The sequence below is a fragment of the Vombatus ursinus genome, unplaced genomic scaffold, assembly GCF_900497805.2.
Source record: "Vombatus ursinus unplaced genomic scaffold, bare-nosed wombat genome assembly UNPS02014832.1, whole genome shotgun sequence".
Taxonomy (NCBI): domain Eukaryota; kingdom Metazoa; phylum Chordata; class Mammalia; order Diprotodontia; family Vombatidae; genus Vombatus; species Vombatus ursinus.
In genome coordinates, this window is record NW_020954610.1 from 19,076,631 (window position 1) to 19,096,023 (window position 19,393).

Sequence of the window (19,393 nt, forward strand, 5' to 3'; positions counted from 1 at the left end):
GAATTGATAGAATATAGTGCTGTGGCTCTATGTGTTGTTTGATAGTATTTGATAACACCAAGGACACAAACAACTGAAATAAGCTCATATAATAATTAAAAAAAAAAGATGCCTTTCATACTCCGGTTAAAGAAAAATTTGTACCTAAACTATGGATAATTAAAAAAGATAGAATGGATAATTGTAATTACATGAAATTAAAAAGCTTCTGCATAAGCAATATCAGTGCAATTAGAATCATAAGGGAAATAATTAGCTTAAAAAACTTTACAGAACATTTATCTGATAAGGTCAAATATTCAAGATATTTAAAGAATGTATACATATATGGAAACATGTAACAATTCCCAATAGATGACTGATCAAGGGATAATAACAGTTCTCAAAATGAAGAAATGCAAGCTATCAACAACCATATAGAAAATGGTCCAAATCACTAATAACAGGACAAGCACAATTAAAACTATACACAATCCATCAGATTGGCAAAAATTACAGAAGAGAAAAACAGCAATTGTTCAAGGGGTTGTGGGAGTACAGACACACTAATATACCCTTAGTGGACCTTGTGAATTGCTTCAATCAATTTAGAAAATAATTGATAACTATAGCCAAAAATCCACTAAATTGTACATGCCATTTGCCCAGCAATACTACTATTAGGAGATCCTATGACTCCCAAGAAGGTAGAGGACAGAGGGAAGATAATATCTACCTCACAGAATTGTTGAGAAAATCAGATAGACCTATAATACCTACGCCTATAATACACTCTCTCCTCACCCTCTTCATCTCTGACATTTATAATCTCTGGTGTCCTTCAAATCTCAACTCAAGTAACACCTTCTACATTATGCATTTCATAGTCTCCCAAGATTCTAGTGCCTTCCCCCTTCAAAACTGATTCATACTTCTGTAATTATGTTCATATATTTTGCATATACTTATGCATATAAAAATTTTTGCTTCCTGTAGCAGGGATTTTTAATCTGGAGACCATGAATTTGTTTTTTAAATATTTTGATAACTGTGTTTCAATATAATTAGCTTCCTCTGTAATCTAATGTGTCTTGTTCTACGTATTTAAACACATTATTCTGAAAATAGGTTGACTGGCTTCATTATCATCAAAGGGGCCCATGACATAAAAAAAAAAAGTTAAGAACTCCTGCCCTATAGTATGTAAGTTCCTAGAGGCCTATGACTATTTCAGTCCTGTCTTTGTATTTCCAGCACCTAATATAGCAGTGGCCCACAGTAAGTGCTTAATAAAGGCTTATTTATTGTTTAAGCTCCTCTAGAAGGGCCTTGGGCAAAGGGCCATTTGCGCTCAGATAACATTGCACACAGTTTTTAAAAAAATGACAATGGAAGAAATACATTTTAGTTAGCAAGATATTCTAATTATTTTTATGTAATTCATACTCAGCAACATTTTGTCTAGTGTTCAAATAAAAACGATCGAGAGAATGTTACACACAATGAGGACACGTCTATTTCTGGTTTTCTGATAGCTCACACACTGGTCATAAGACTTTATAAATTATATTTTTGAGATACATTTAGCCTTCAGAATCCTTCATTATAAATCAATATGTACCTCATTAGGACAAACAGAGCTATTACTCTGACAACTTCCCTTTAATTGCTTTAACTGGTCTAGGAAAATGAAGTGTGCCTTAGAATAGCACAAAATTGCTTCATGTTAATAATCCTCTTAAAATTTCCATTTAAGAAAATTACTATAGAAAAAATACAATGAAGTGTTTAATTACTGTTCTGTGTGTATTGAATGAGGTGCTTTGGTTTGACATCATTAGGTTTGAAGTAGATGTTTCAAGACTTCTGTTAATAGGGTGTAAATAAAGTGTGCCACATCAGTTTATTTTGCAACATTCACAAAAGGGATTTTTAATGTGATGCTTGTTCAGATTAATCAAATGACTAGATCTCCTCTAAGTGGCTTATGCAAAATCACTGCAATTTTGGAAGGAGCATAGAATGATGTTAAGCAAGAGAGAGAGACAGAGACAGACAAGAGTCAGAAGAGAGGGAGTATGAGAAGGAAAGACAGGGAAAGGAGAGGATGGGGGACAGGGAGAAAGGGAGGAGGGGGGAGAGGAGACAGAGGGAGAATATTGAAGATTTAGATGTGGAAGAAACCTAATCCAGATCACCAATCCAAACCCCTTATTTTATAAAGGTTGAAAAGACCTTTGTTTGTTTTGTTTTTAAGCTGACTCATCTTCTTCCAGAAATAAGTCAATAAACATTTATTAAATGCTTACTGTAATTTGCCAGGCACTGTGCTAAGTGCTGAGGAAATAAAGAAAGGCAAAAATAGTCTCTACTTTCAAAGAGTTTACAATCTAAAGGGGCAGACAACATGCAAGCTACATAAAAACAAAATATATAGAGGATAAATCAGAAGTAATCTCAGACGGAAGGCACTAGGATTAAGGAAGACTGAGAAAGTTCTCTCACAGAAGGTGAGATTTTAGCTGATATTTGAAGGAATCCAGGGCAGTCAGGAGATAGAGATAAGGAGAGAGAGCATTGGAGGCATGAGGGACAGCCAGTGAAAATTCATGGAGTGGCCTGTGCAAGGACATGATAAGGAGGCCAGTGTCACTAGGTGGTAGAGTACATGGAGGGCAATAAAGTATAAGACTGGAAAGGTAGGAAGGAGCCAGGTTATGAAAGGATTGGAAAATCAGAGGATTTCATATTTCACTCTAGAGATAATATAAAACAACTCAAGTTTATTGATTGGGGTGGGGATGGGTAAGAGTGTCATGATCAGACTTACAATTTAGGGAGATCAACTTGATTGCTGAGTGGAGGGTGGTCTGGAGTTGGGAAATCCTCAAAGAAGGGAGATCAACGAGCAGGTTATTGCATATACAGGTGTGCAGTGAGGAAGGTCTGCACAACAGCAGTGTTAAAGGGGAGAAGTGGCTGTGTAGAAAAACACTAGGAAGGTAAAATTGACAGGATAGCCACATCAAACAGGAGAAGTCAATGAGCACTTATTGCTGTCCATTCAGTCTTTAAAGTAAGAGAAAAATTCTGTTTTCTCTCCCTTCTACATGTGTGGCTTTCCCTTAGACTTCCCATTGGGAAAAGGGCTCCTCCTCCTCAACCCTTCCTCCTCCCAGCAGCTATGGCAGCTGCTTATCCAAATCAGTGAACATCTTCTGTCTAGGTAAGCCTGACCATGAGCCTCAGGTCCCCAATTGCCTCTTCTGCACTGTCTTTCATTTCCTGAGCACAGGTGATGGACCAGCAGTCATGAAAAATGGACTTTTGGGGAGTGGCTACCTCAAAAGTTTGGGAGTTCCTAGGTTCCTCAGTTAGAGCTGATTGCACAGTGAGGTGTATAGCTAGTAAAAGTGCATCTCAGCAGAGATGACCACCAACGGGAGGATGAGACCCTGACTTAGCAGGTCAGCATCAGCCTTCCACTGAACATCGTTTATAACACAAGCAGACCTTTGTGTCTGCACAAGTATGAATGAACATGTACCCACATAACAATATCTGTACAGAGCCAGGTATGTGTTTCTGTAGCCCATTAAAAGAGAAAGAATGAAATTAAGAGCACAAGGGACAGAGACCTGTAATTTTATTTATATTGTAACTTCTATATTAAAAAATTCCCTCAAATAATGCACATTGGCAATATTCTTTGCAAACTTTTAGTCTTAGTGACTAATTTAGAGCAGATGTGTCTACATGCAGTCCATGGACTGCATATGCAGCCCCTAACAATCCCTAGTGTAGCCTAAACAAGATTAAAACATTGTTCCTATGTGATTTTAATGGGTTGATATATTAATTTTTTAAAAAGAAATATATAAACATGTGTGGTTTCCCGAGTCTATAAGCTGCCTGTAGAGATCCTTATGTACAGTTTAGTGACCCCTATTTCTACTTTAATTTGACACCACTGGTCTAGAGAATGAAGTTAAATGACTTGAGCAGGGTCACATAGCCAATATTCATCAGATACAGGACTTGACTTCAGGAGTGCCTGGCCTCAAAGTAAAATTTCTTTCCACTACCAGCAGTTCTCAAAGTGGGGACTGTGGATTCCTATAGGATCCCCAAGATCTTCTTAGGGTGATCCCCAAGGTCAAAACTTTTCATAGTACTAAGACATTATTTGCCCATCAAAATACTCTTTCCTTTTCCAACTAGCTATGTGAGACCAGATTTTCTTCATAGATTTCAATCAAAACAATACATCTCAATAGATTGAATGCAGAAGCAGATATAAAATACAGCTGTTTTCTATTAAGCCAGACATTAAAAATATTTGCAAAAAATGTAAAACAACGCCACTCTTCTCATTATTTTGGTTTTGAAAGATATAGTTAGTTTTCATTAAAATGTTTGTTATTAATGAATAAATATTTTAAATGATCGGTTTTAATTTCTAGTACAGTAAATATTGATAGACATAACCCACATAAAAGCTCCTTGAGGTCTTCAATAATTTTTAAATGTGTGAAGGGGTCCTGAAATAAAAAAGTTTTAGAACCACTGCATCATAACATGCTGCCTCACAGTTATACTTGAACAAAAACAACCTCTTTTCATGGTCAAAAGACCAACTAGACAATTATAGCCAGAAGTAAACCTGGGAATCCTTTTTTTTTAAGATCAAATTAAATTTTTAAAAATTAACAATTTTAATTTTCCTCTCATTTCCCCTCATACTTTACTAAGCAACAACAACAACCAAAAATCTTTATAACAAATATGTATAGTCTTAGTAAAGCAAATTCCCTCATTGACCATGTCCAAAAAAACACATCTCCTTCTGCAGTATGAGTCTATGAGTCATCTGTCAGAAAATGAATGGATAGCTTGCTTCATCTTTACTCCTCTGGAATTGTGGTTTGACATTGCATTGATTAAAGTTCTAAAGTATTGTTTTGTTTTTTTTTCTCTCTAATGTGGTCAAATAAATTGTTCTGTTGGTTCTGCTCATGTCACTGCATTGGTCCATATGGATCTTTCTAAATGGAAAGTTTTGGAGTAAATGCTCCAAAACTGTCCATTTTGCCAGTTCATATAGCATGATATTTCATTATATTCATATTTCATTATGTTTAGTCATTCCCCAATAGATAAACACCCTCTTAGTTTCCAGCAGTTTTTTGTTTGTTTTTCCTATTTTGAAAAGAGCTATTACAGATATTTATGCCCATATAGGTTCTTATGCTATATACTCTCACCTACTTAAAAGATATTTTTGCTTCTCAGGAACAATGCAAAGTAAAGCTAACAGAGACAGGAAACCACTGTATACCCTGTTTAAGCTACAGAATGCTACAAACACCTTGAGGAACTCCCTCAGATACATACATCTTTGTCTTCTTCTGATGTTCTGTTTTTTTCACCTTAGCAACATCTAGCGTTTATAAATATCTAACCTCATATCAGGTGAAATTTTTTTTAAAAAATTAGAAGGCTTTAGTGTCCATAATTACTCTATATGAGAAACCCTCCCTATTCCTCGTTATAATCCATAGTTTTGAATATTCAAAATGTACTAAGTTAACCAAGTGGCAGACACAAAGGGAACAGGTGTGACTTTCTCAATAACACCACCTAATTACAGTACAGGATCCAGATTTTCCTAATCTCAAGGATCAGCCTTAGAACACATTCAGGGTGTGCTGGTAGAAGTCTAACAACTAGGTTGGAGGGAGGGAATTTAAATGACACACTTTTAAATGTAATCTTCATTAACATTTCCTCCAAAACTTTCTTAAGTTCAAACAATTAACAAAACAGTAAATCAAGCCCTGATCTGTGGTGTTTGGGGATTTCCAAGTTGTAAATATTTGCTCTAAAAATTTAACAATAGATTCTCAGGATCCACTATAACACCAAATGGAAAGGGCCTTCTGTACTTGGATCTGTATCCACTGAAGTCCAAAACACAACCTTCAGTTGTGTTGTCTTCCATTCAAAGAAAATTTTCCCTTCTCACCTTGGTCTCTCAGAACCTAACTCCTTTCCTGTACCACTTCCTACCATTTGTGACTCCACCAAGTAATTGGTTCACATACCCCTCTATTATTTAGGATTTACTCACCTGTGTACATGTCATCAAATTTGCAGATGACACAGAGCTGGGGATTAGGGGGTGGGAGTAGCTAAAATGGATAACAAAGTTGGGATCCAAAAAGGTCTTGGCAGGCTAGAGCTCACTCCAGCCTTGGAATTCACACATTGCAAGTACCCTCTACTTAGACCTGCTACCTCTCTCTATGATGGAAGGACTCCTCCCAGAACCTCCCTTTAAGGAGGGAACTCTGGCCAGCCTGTCTCATTCTGGGCTTTCTACCTTACTCCTAGGCAGAATACTTTCAGGAACTCTACCCTGCCTTTAGCTTCCAGTTATACATTGTCTGTATCACCATTAGAATATAAGTTCCTTGAGGACAAGCACTGCCTTTCTTTCTTTTTCTAAAATTAAATTAAATTTGTTACATTTAAAGTTCCAAACTGTCTGCCACCCTCCCTCTCCAACTGCACTAGAGAAGGTCCCTGTTTGACACAGATATACAGATAGATAGCTATAACTATAAATATACACCTATAGCTATCTGTGTGTGTGTGTGTGTGTGTGTGTGTGGTGTGATGAAAAACCATACTATACTTCTATCTATCAGTTCTTTTTCTGGAGGTGGATAGCATCTTCCTTCATAGGTCCTTTGGGGTTAAGTTGAATATTCATAATACTAAGAATAGCTTAGTTGTTCACAGTTATTCTTCAAACAATATTGTTGTTACTGTATACAACATTCTCTTGGTCCTATTCATTTCATTCTTCATTATTTCATGCAAGTCTTTCTATGTTTTTCTAAAATCAACTGGTTCATCATTTATTACAGTACAGTAGTATTCCATCACAATCATAGACTGCCTTTCTTTCTAATTGAATTTGCATTCCCAGCACTTGGGCAGCTAGATGGTATAGTGGATAAAGTGCCAAGGCCAAAATCAGGAAGACCTGAGTTCAAATCCAGCCTCAGACACTTAGTTATGTGACCCTGGACAAGTCACTTAACTGTTTTGCCTCAGTTTCTTCATCTGTAAAATGAGCTAGAGAAGGAAATGGCAAACTGCTCCAGTATCTTTGCCAAGAAAACCCCAAATAGGGTCACAAAGAGTCAGACACACCAAACTCCCATCACTTAGCAAAGTACCTAGTGATGGGAATGGGACCTGAACCCCTAAAAGGAAAAGACCATGCCTTTAGGACCTGGACCTGAAAGCCACTGCACCTAGATCTCTGGTGTTCAAAGCACCAATTTTATCCTCATCAAACGTGCAGATTCCTAAAATCTGGCCCACTTGTATTGGCATCATGAATACCACAAACTCACTAGGAATCTCACCCAACCCAATCAGCGTTTTAATAAGGTTACTATTTTGACTGAAAGGAAGCTTGAGTAATCAAAATCTTTTGAGGCAGACTCCTACCCTTTTACCATTGCATTTCATAGTCCCCAAGACCCCTAGACCACAACACTTAGAACATAGTAAGTGCTTAATGTTTGTTGATTGACTAAATCTAATAAGATAAAAATCAGTAAAAAGTTTTATACACTAGTATAAAACATCAACTTCACAAGTTTAAAATGGGGAAGACCCATGGCTAAACAGCAATTATTCTAAAAAAAAACCAACTCTTTTTGACCCCATTTGAGGTTTTCTTTGCAAAGATACTAGAGTGGTTTGCCATTTCCTTCTCCGGCTCATTTTATATATGAAAAAGCCAAGGCAAACAGGGTTAAGTGACTTGCCTGGGGTCACACAGCTAGTAAGTGTCTGAAGCCAGATTTGACCTCAGGAAGATGAGTCTTCCTGACTTCAGACCTGGCACTGAGCCACCTAAGATTCGGGGCCTGTAGTAGACTGCAAGCTCAATATGAGTTTCCAATGTAATGTAGAAAACAAAAAATAAAACAAAAAAACTCCAACAATTTTGAGCTTGGGCAGTTTTAAGAGTAGCATAGCTTCCAGGAAAAGGGAAGTGAGAGTCTTACTGTACTCTGCCCTCCTCAGCCTTTCAGCATTGTGTGCATTCCTAGGTACCAGGGTTTGAGAAGGACATTGATAAGCTGGAGAGTGTCCAGAACAAGGAAAACAGAATGGTGAATGGCTTTGAATGATATAGGATATGTAAGAATTGTCTATAAGTTTTTATTAAACATATACGATAAGTATTTATTAAGCCAGGCACTGTGCTAAGCACTGGAAAGGAAGTGAACATGTTTATCCTGGAGAAAAGAAGGCTTGAAGGTGAGCTGATAATCTATCTTGAAGCATTTATGTGGACAAAGGAATCGATCCTACAATGCAAAACCAGGAGGAATAGATGAAAATTGCAAAAAGGTCTGTTTAAGGAGGAAGTAATTTCTGTGAAACAAATTTCTTCAAATCACACAGGTTTAAACTCCGAGGTACCCTCCACCCCTACCCCAGGCCTAGGAACTCCTTCAGGGATGTTGGGGAATTGAGAGAGGGACAAAAAAGAGAAAGGGGGTGGAGAGAAGGGGGTTGTTCTCCACCAGAGCTATTTCCTAGAGTATGGTTTGGGTTTTTTTTTTTTTTGGGGGGGGGGGGGGGGGGGGGGTGGGGGATTGTGATAATTCAGACACCACTACAAGGGTCAGGGGGAGGAGTATTTGTTAGCTGTCAGACAAGCCATTTAGAGGGTGCTTCTAGGGATGAGGGATGGTGGTGACGGTATCAAGTGAATAAAAATTGGCATTCCCATGGCAAAAGGAAGCTCTCTACCTTTGAAGCTGTGGCACTTCCTGTTTCCTTTCTCTCAGTCTCCTCCTTTTCCCCACCCAAAACAGGCTACAGACTTCAAATTGCTTTAGGGGAGTGATAACTCTTTAACAGTGTGTTTTGTTTAAACATATTTGAAAACTATTACCAATAAAGTTTTTTTTTAAAGTCAGTTTAAAGCCTATTGCCAGAAAAAACTTTTTTTTTAAAAAACAATTAGAGATTCCCAAAAGTGGAATGGCTAGTCTTGAGAGATGGTAGGTCCCCTTCTCCATGCAAGTCTAGAAACAGAGGCCAGACTTCCACTTAGTGGGTATATAATAGCACAGCTTTCTTTCACATGTTATTTGGACTGGATGTTCACTGAGGCCCCATCCAAATTGCAGTTCCCCTTTCCCTCCACACCCAATAGAATATAAACTACTTGAGAGCAGTGACTATTCCATTTTTGCGTTTGTGTCCCTTAATACCTAGACCAGTGCCTGGAACATAGTAGGTGCTTAGTAAAAAATCTTGTTGGAGTTTAGTCAAATTAAATTTTAAAATATCTAACATTGAGACCCACGTTGTTAATCAGCACAACCATGATGCAGACTTCAGACAGAGATGAACAAAAAGCTTTCTAATCCAAAATTTTCTATCAATATTTAAAAGGAAAATGTAATTATTTCTGTAAGAGTCCTTTAATTTCCTTACTGGTATGATTTATCTTTTATTAAAATTTATCACAAGGCTACCATCAGGAGCTTAATAAAATTTTAACCAACCTCTTGCAGAAAGGGTAAAGCTCTTTTCTACCAAATAAAATTTTGGCGTCAGGTATGATTTCCTCTTCTGAGGATTTAATTTCCTTCTACTGTACAAAGACTATTACCTCCTCTATTTTGAATGCCAGAAAAAAGTAAGATCCCCAAAATATGAGTGTACCCTGAAAAACAGAAGCCATTGGACTTAAATAATATAAACCGAAGATGTATCAGTTTATTCTCTCAAAATTGCCCTCCTTATCTCCCTTTAAGCTTGTAGTTAATGGTTTGAGAACTATATTATGAGAGCCTGAGAATATCCTGACTCTGACATTTACCTATGTGACTCTGGGTAAGTCACTTCCCCTTGTTAGAACTTGCTTCCCATCTCTGCAAAATAAGGGGGTTTTATCAGTTCTTTAAGGTCCCTTTCCACTCTATATCTAGTGATCTAATTAATTTGTATAATAATGGGAAACGTATCTGAAGCATAGAAAATTTAGTTTCATAATCTCTGACATGAGAGGCAATATGATGTATAGACTGAGCTGAAGACCTGGATTCTAGTCCAGCCTTTGACTTATACTGGCTCTATAACTCTGGGTAAGTCACTTAACTTCTCAGTGTCCCCAGATAACTAAGACTGTAAGTGGTAAAGAAAGTACCAAACTACTTAGAGGACATTACTATCACAGGTACTGTCCAAAAACCCAAACAAAACCTGGGATGCAAAACTAGTTCTTGCTTCACTGATGTAAGGGTGAGGGAGAATATAAATTAAAATTATGGTAGAGTACTTTATAAATATTACATAAAGAAATACCCTGTAATTGTAACAGATCTGCAGCCCTCTGTTGATTTATCAGGAGCTACTGTTTGACAGAAAAGGAAATATGATAGGAAAGAACTACAGGAGGAGTCTACAAAATATTAATGAAAGTCAAGAGCCAGCAGGTTTTAGAGACAGGAGACCTGAATCCCAGCCCTGAGCCTTACAAGCTGTGTGAGTTCGGGGCAAGTTATTTGACCTCTCTAAGCCTTACTTTCCTCTTCTATAAAATGAGATAGTTACATTATATAACTTGTAAAGTCTGATCCAGCTTTCAGATTGTGATCTGGAAGTCAGGGGACCTATTAAAGATATAGCATGAAGGGGCAGCTAGGTGGTGCAATGAGACAAGGCTGTGGATCCATCTGGCTTTATACCTAAAGCCTCCATGAACTCTATCATCATTGGAGGATATTTAAGGAAACGAAGGAAGCTAAGAGAACATTCCCTATATTTGGGTATTGTGACGAGCAAGGCTTTAAAATTTCCCCTACTAAACCTACCCCTCACCATAGGTTTACCAAATCATTTTGGGAAAGGAATGTTTTTGGTGAGAGATGGGGAAAAGGAATAGAATAAGGAAATTATTGTTGTTGTTCAGTTTTTTCAGTCATGTCTGACTCTTTGTGACCCCATCTGGGGTTTTCTTGGCAAAGATACTGGAGTGGTTTGCCATTTCCTTTTCCTGATCATTTTATAGATGAGGAGACTAAGGCTAACAGAGTTAAGTGACTTGCCTGGGGTCACACAGCTAGGGTCTGAAGCCAGATTTGAACTCAGTAAGGTGAGTCTTCCTGACTCCAGGCCTGGTACTCTACCACTGTACTACCTAGCTGTCCTACTAAGGGAAAATCATGAATATAAAGAAATCAACCTAGCTTTTTCCTCCTCTAAATTATTTGTTATATTCTGCATATAGCAATTAAATTTAGTGTGATAAAAAAGTTCAGAGGAAAGATAGGTAGGAGTCCATGGACAAAAATCCTATGGGGGAGGTCAGACTGAAAGGCATGGGAAATGCTTACATAAGAAATCGTGAAGACATATAGAGAAAAATATTCCAAGGAGGAGAAGAAATGGAATCTTTCTGAAGAGGCTGATGTGGATTCACAGAGGAGTCACCAACCAACTTAGATTTTAAAAAGAAAAGTACAAAAGATAGAAGCCAGGCCAGGTAACACAGGATGAATATAAGAGCACGGAACAGTGAGATAAAAATAGGATCAGGAGTGCCATAGCTCAGAATGTTAAAGACAACAAAAAGAAAAGGATGAGTTCCCCCACCTTGAAGTTCTTTCAGCAGGGGATTGATACCCATTTACTGGGTCTGTCAGAGTGAGCATTCCTTTCATGTATGAGTCAGGCTGGATGGTCACTGAAGTCCTTTCTAACTCTCAAATTCTGTGATTCTGTGATTTTGCCAGAGAAGTTTAATTATATACATACATGAAAAAAAATCTGCAATCTCTAATACTTCATATAGGAAAATTTCCTTGCCTCCTCCTAATATGAGCAATAGCTTGCAATAGTATGTTTAGAAAGGCAGAGGAAGACAGAATAGCTGTTAATTGAGCCAATTGTTTGGCCTGAACATAGTTGAGAGAGTTGACAGAATGCAGCCAGGAAGTGGACAAAAAAGGCTCTACCAATATCTCATTGCTGGCAAATTCAAAGAAGTGGTTTTAAAAAATTGAACTAAATAGAGAACACCTGAGCAAACTGTGGTATATGAATATAATGGAATATGATTTTACTTGAAGAAATGAAGATGAGAAATTTAGATGGCAAGACTTAGATGAACTGAAACAGAGCAATGAAAGTATAACCAAGAGAGTTGTAGAAGCAATGATGACTGTAATGGAAATGAAGTTAAAAAAAACACCGAGACATTAGAAATCAGATTAAATGTATGTTGATGGTTCCAGGTGGATAACGATGAAGCATAACTCCTCTGGGTAAAGACTATGTGTGTATGTTTGTATGTATTTATCTTCTCAGCTTGAATGTAAATTTAGTTGACATCCTCTATATTATATACTAGTATAGTATTATGCACACAAACCCTATCAAGTGAGGGCCAAGCTGATAATCTATTTGGTCTATGCTTCCACCTCTGAAAGCAAAAGGCCTGGGTCAGATAGAGTGAATGCTTCATTTATCATTCCTTAGACAGTCTGTGCCATCTCAGAAAAGGTGTTGTCATTCAAAAACTAAATAATCCTCAAAGCAATATGTTCTCTGAGCTCATCAGCTAGTTACACAAATGATGAGGGCCCACGTTAGGTGATAATTTTAATCGTACAATCTGCAGGACTTCAGGTGACTACCTTGCTGTAAGGAGAAGGGGATGGAAAACTAACTGAATTGGTCAGGTGGCTAAAAGCAGGGAGACACTAATTGGAATGTAGAATTCTCAGAGGGTCTCAAAGGACCACTTTATAGCTGGTCCCACTGTGACCTCTTCTGGTTTTTGCAGCTCCATAGTCTTATAATACAGCAGGAAGATGGAATGTGGATCCTCTATCGATTTAAAATTCTACAACTCTCTAAGAGGCAATGGTTCGAGCAATTTAGACAGCAATAAGTGGGCAACTAAGTAAATGTCAAACTTCAACGATGGATACATTTCCCATTGAAGCAATTTCTAAGGCTATGTAATAACTACTTTTACTCAAACTTAGATTTCTGAAACTAGAGTTGAGATTATATTTGAAAATAAGTGTGATATATAAAAAAAGCAAGTCATCCATAAAAACTTTGGGGAGAAAAAAGAAACAACCAACAACCCTGGGAGGGATAATTGTATACCCATTTTACAGATGAGGAAATTGAGGTTTAGTGAACCTGAGTACCTTCCCCAAAGTAAATGTTGGAGCTAGGATAAGAACCCAGGTCTTCTGACTCCAAGTCTATTTATAATGTTATGCTGCCTTCTCATTTAAAAAAACATTGCTTAAACATAAGATCAGCAAAGAATTATACCAGTCCTAAAGGCGGCAAATTGTTTACCTTTGCTCTTTTTTTCTAATTTTTTATTTTTAGGCAATTGGGGTTAAGTGATTTACCCAGGGTCACACAGCTAGTGTCAAGTGTTTGGTCTGAGGCTGGATTTGAACTCGGGTCCTCCTGACTTAAGGGCCAGTGCTCTATATACTGTGCCACCTAGCTGCCCCTACCTTTGTTCTTATATGTCATACTTGAGGTCATAAATGGGATGGTAACTACAGTTTAAACAATTGTTTGTATCACAAATTGGACTGCTCTGGGTATCTAATTTCAGTCCAGGATACTTTCTTGCCCAGTGCCAAGCACTGCCATTGATATAAAGCAGGAGAGAGAGCAGTTAAGGGAAAAAATAATACAATAATAAAGGTTGATAAGAAAATGGTGACTATCTTTGCTTATAGCTTCACATTTTGCTACATAAGTACCATGATTATTGCTTAATTTATGGCCTCAATTAAGAAGACAGCTAGTATTCAGTAAGAAGAGGAATTTGTGGAGCTCATTGTCCTTGATCTACTAACAAGCCTCCAGGATCTGAAAATCTTGCCAAGCAAGGTACAGAACTATATGGAATTAGCCTGTTCATTCACTCATTACTGTCAAATCCTTGTGGCTTTATACTTTTAAAAAATTGGTGGAGGCAGCTAGGTGGTACACTGGCTAGAGCTCTGGCCAAGGAGTCAGGAGAACCTGCGTTCAAATCTGACCTCAAATCTGACCTCAGACACTTGACACTTAACTAGCTGTATGACCCTGGGTAAGTCACTTAACCCCAATTGCCTCACCAAAAAGCAAAAAATAAATAAAATGGTGGAAAGATACTCCTCCCCACACCTCCAGAAACAAAATTTCTTTCCTTTTCCTTTTTTTGGGGGGTGGGGGAGGGGAGAAGCTTTTAGAGATGGGTGTCTGCAGGCAGAGGGAAGCCTTCAAAGACTAGCTGCTAGAACTTCTGGGAAAAGCTCATATTGTCTCTTACCTCTCTTGGTGGGACTGAGTCTGCTGAGAGCCCTGAGATGAATATGGCTACCACAAAACAAACAGGGCATTCTGAGTGGCTGCTTTGGGTTTGGGAGGAAAGGTGATGGAAGGAAATTGAGTGAGATCACTGAAAGGGAATGGAGGTTGGATTGGGGGACTAAATACTGGTCATTTGAGGCAGCTTGGCCATATAGACCTCTGCCTCCAACTTGCTGGGACCCTGATAGAAGGTATAACAGAGGCAGCCCAGTCTGTCCCAGGGCTAGAACTGGCTGGACTGCTTCTCCCTGGGACACTGAGAAAAGCAATGACATGATTTACTCCCCTCTCCCTCTTTCCTAGATGGCAGAAGTATATTCGGAAGTTTCTCTATTCTTAATTCTGCTCATAAGTCCTGACCTAATTAGTAACTTAAAACAAACTCACTAGGTAAAAATGTGATCAATCCTAACTGCTTCTGATTGTTAATGTCTTTATTCTTAAATTGAGAGACTACAAAAAGAGATAGTCAATGAATGGCTTGTAGTATACAGAAACAAAAGGGGGAGGGGCAGAATAAAGTTCAAAACTGAGTCCAAATGCCCAGCTTTTTCCTGGCTGGGGGTGGAACTAAATGAGAGTCTTAGTGAGTTTAGACTTACTAATATTTTTATGAGCTTACCAATAACAGAAAGAATTAACCATATGAATCCAGACTACTAACCAACCCTAAGCTATGCCTGAGCCATAAGTAAGCAGATTTAAGCATTGGAAGATGGTTTTGTATGGTGATGTAAAAAAAAAAAAAGACATCAATGAAATTTTATTTTAAAAATTTATACAACATAGTTATAATATCACCTAAACAGTCAAATTTATTCACATTATTTAGTTATAATAAACTCCAATGAACATTATAACATTTGAAATATCATTATTCACTATTGCTTTCATTCATTCAACAGATTTATTGCATTTCTATTTTATGTGAAGCACTATTTGATAGATTCTGGTGGTGAGATGGATGAGATCCAAATCTGAGCTAAGGGACCTTTTCCCTCTCCTCATTCCCTTAGTCTCTCTCCTGGGTTCCAATCCCACCTCACCAGATGCCTTTTGGACATTTAAAATTGGTTGTTCCATAGGCATCTCAAACTCATTGTGTCCAATTCAGAACTTGTTGTCTTCTCCTCTCAAAAATTCCCCTCTTCCAAACCTCCTAGTCACCTTTGATGTCATTCTCACTCACTCCACATATCCAATCCATTCCTAAATCTTGCCATTTCTAAAATCTTCACAAAATCTCTCCCCTTCTTTCTGCTCACACAGCCACAACCCTCCTCCCCTCTTGCCTAGGTTCATGTAATAGCCTTTTAGTTGGTTTCTTTACCTCGTTTCTCCCCAACCCAATCGATGCTGCATTCAGCTACCAATATGCTTTTCTTAAATCACAGGTCTGATCATGTCATTCCCCCCACCCTTACTCAATAAACTCCCTTGGTTCCCCATTACCTCCAGAATCAACTATAAAATCCTCTGTTTTGCTTTTAAAACCTGTACAGCCTGATGCCTTTCTACATTTCTAATCATCTGCTGCTTCTCTCCTTTACACGCACTGTGTGATCCAGCTACACTTGCCTACCTGATGGGCCTTGAATATAACACTCTTTTTCCTACCCCCATGCCTTTCTGTTGGCTGTCCCTGTGGGATGATTTCTTTCCTCACCTCCATCTTTTATTTTATCTGCCTTCCTTCAAGACTCAATTCAAACCTAAGTTTCTGCAGCCCCTCTCTGTCCTCACTACTTCTAGAGCCTTCACCTTTGAGATAACCTCCCATCTGCTCTTGTGCCAAGGTAGTTATTTGCATGTTGTCTCCCACATCGGACTGTGAGCTTCTTGAGGGAGAGGCTATTTTTACAAAGAAAGGACTTAACAAGTGCTTGTCGATTGATTGATTACTCCTTATTCTTTTATACTTTTAGATATTCTTTTATATTACTCCTTATACTTCCTTATTCTTTTATCTTTCCCCCTTTCATTGCTGTCCAGGACTCCCTTCCCCAAATTTGGGTGTTTTTAGACTCCTTGCATTGTGGACTTTGAGACCCCAGCCTGAGTCCTTTTCCAGAGTAAAATTCAAGTGGAAAGTTAAACTCAAGTAACCCTATCTGTGTTTGAAGCCTATTTTCCCTTAGACATAACATGGTATTTCTTCTCCTTATTTTGTGGGTTCAGCTTTAGTAATTCTATAGTTGGAGTATAATTTCTTATTAAGGTTTGGAGATTGGTGAGGTCTGAGGAAATTAACAACTCTTCCATCTTACCGATCACGTGATCTTCTCTATCCTGTAAAAAAAAAATGTCCACTCAGCCCTGTCTATTTTCAAATTATCATCCTTTATCTCTTCTCCTGTTTGAAGCCGATTTCTTAGAAAGGGTTGTGAGCACTCATTGTCCCAATTCCCTACACTCGCACTCCTCAATTCCTTCCAATCTGACTTTCATTTCCACCTCTCAAAAGAAATGGCTCCCTCCAAGGTCACTTAACTGACAAATCCAATGGCTTATTATTTGCTCATTGTATTTTACCCCATTATAGCTTTAGATAGTCAACTGCGTTTTCCTATTCAACACTCAATCTTCCCCTGGCTACTGTGACACTGCTTTCTCTGTCTCTGTCTGTCTGTCTCTGCCTCTGTCTGTCTCGGTTCTCCTTGTGCCTATCTGACCATTCTTTTTTAGAATTCTTTGCTAAAGCATCATCTTTCTCTTATCCAGTAAGTTTCCATTCTTAGATCTTTTCTCCTCTCCCTAAAATCTCTCCCCTGGTGGTCTCATAAGCTCCTGTGGGTTTAATTATTTTCTCAATGAAGCTAACTTTAAGATCTGTATATCCAAGCTTTAATCTCTTCTAAACTCAGGGCTGTACTGGACCTAACAATCAAGCTGATTGTTAAAATTTCAGCATAAGCATTTATATCTTGGAAAGCAGCAAATTCTACAAATCAAGGCTTGATTTCTTATTTTCTTGATTGTCTAGACCACTGGCATCAAACTCAAATACAAATGGGATACATAAAGATCCCTTCAGGCTGCTTTTTTATTTGGAAAACCACATATTAATATTATATGTGTTTTATCATATTTTTATTTATTTTGTTAAATATTTTTCAATTACATTTTAATCTGGTTTGGGAGTATTGTGAACCTCATGGGCCTTCAGGGAGGGTGTTTGACACTAGTCTCAAGAAAGTGATAAAGAAAATGTTTAATAACAAAAAGTAAAAGTAAATATGCACCATGCATATATTCTCCCCTCCCCTCAACCCAGAACTGGTTGTTAAACATTTACCAGCACACTCCTGCCTGAACTCTAGGACCTTATAAGATGTCTCAAAAGTGTTAGTGCAAAAGCATAAAATTGCACTGACTTTTGGGACACCCTGTATTATTTGATGCTTGATGGACATTTCCCCCTGGATATCCTATAGGCATTTCTAGCTCCTTCTTTAAATCCATCACTCTTCCAAATTTTCCCATTTTTGTTAAGATGCCCCCCTTTCTAATCTTTCAGGTTTGAAACCTTGGAATCACCCATGACTCTTCCCTTTCCTTCAACCCCATATCCAATGAATTGCCCACTCTTGTCAGTTCTACCTCCCCAGTATCTTTCACATCTATCTCCTTTTCTTCCCTCATAAAGCCTCCATCTTAGTTCACATCCTCATTAATTCTCATGTGGTCTAGTGTAATAGCCTTCTAATTGATCTCTCTTCTCTTTCAGCTTTAATCCATCCCCCATAAAGCTGCCAAGATGATATTCTGAAATACAGATACGATCATACAACACCTCTACTCAGAAAACTTTAGTGATTCTCTCTTGCCTATAGGAAAAAACGTAAACTCTTAGCCTGGCATTTAATGAAGTCCTCTATCCTATGTTTCCCATATACCTTAGAGAAAGCATAACAACACTGATTTCATATGAATGTTATTGTTGTTCAGTCATGTCTGACTTTTCATGACCCCATTTGGGGTTTTCTTGACAGAGATACTGGAGTGGTTTTCCATTTCCTTCTCCAGTTCATTTTATAGATGAGAAACTGAGACAAACAGGATTAAGTGACTTGCTCAGAGTCACACAGCTAGTAAGTGTCTGAGGCCACATTTGAAATCTTGAAGATGAGTCATCCTGATTCCAAATCTATCCTGCTATATCCACTGTGCCATGTAGCTGCCCTTTCATAGAAATAGAGGCAGGATGAAAAAGGGCAGAGAGACGTTGGTGATGTGAGAAATTAAATGGGAGATGGGGCTTAAAAAGAGGACATAAATGAGGAAAGCAAACTATGGCTACTTCACAATTTTGCTTAGGGACAGCTGTAAGCACAGATTAAGGACTAAAATAAACTACCATGAATTAAGATGGTTCTCTTACTACTTACATGGCAACTCCTCAGCCTTTTTTCCTGAATCATCATCCATATCTTACCCTCTAATAATAGTTGTATCCTCAAAGTTCTTTCTTGATTACTTTTTTCAGGTGTTTCTATACCTTCTTGGTGATTTTATCAACTCCCACTGATTCAATTATCATCTTTATGCAGATGATTCCCAGATTTACATATTCAGCCCTAATCAGTCTCCAAAACACCAGAACCAAGCTACCAATTGCCTCTTGGACACCTCCCACTGAACATCCAGTAAGCATCTCAAACTTAACTGCAAAGCAGAACTTGTTATCTTTCTGAAACCCCCATCCAAAACCTTACCCTCTCCTTCTAATTCTCTATATTTGTCAAAAGTACCACAGCTCTTGACATCACCCAGTTTCCCAGTCTGGTACTTATACTTCCTTGACTTTTCACCCTCTATCCACTCCCCATGTCCAATCAGTTGCCAAGTCATTGTTTTTGTCTTTTTATCCTCAATTCCTAGCACATGGTAGCTACATAATAGAAGGAAAAACAATGATTCTCACTTGTAAAGCATTTTAAAGTTTGTGAAGGGACTTGCAGGCAATAGAACA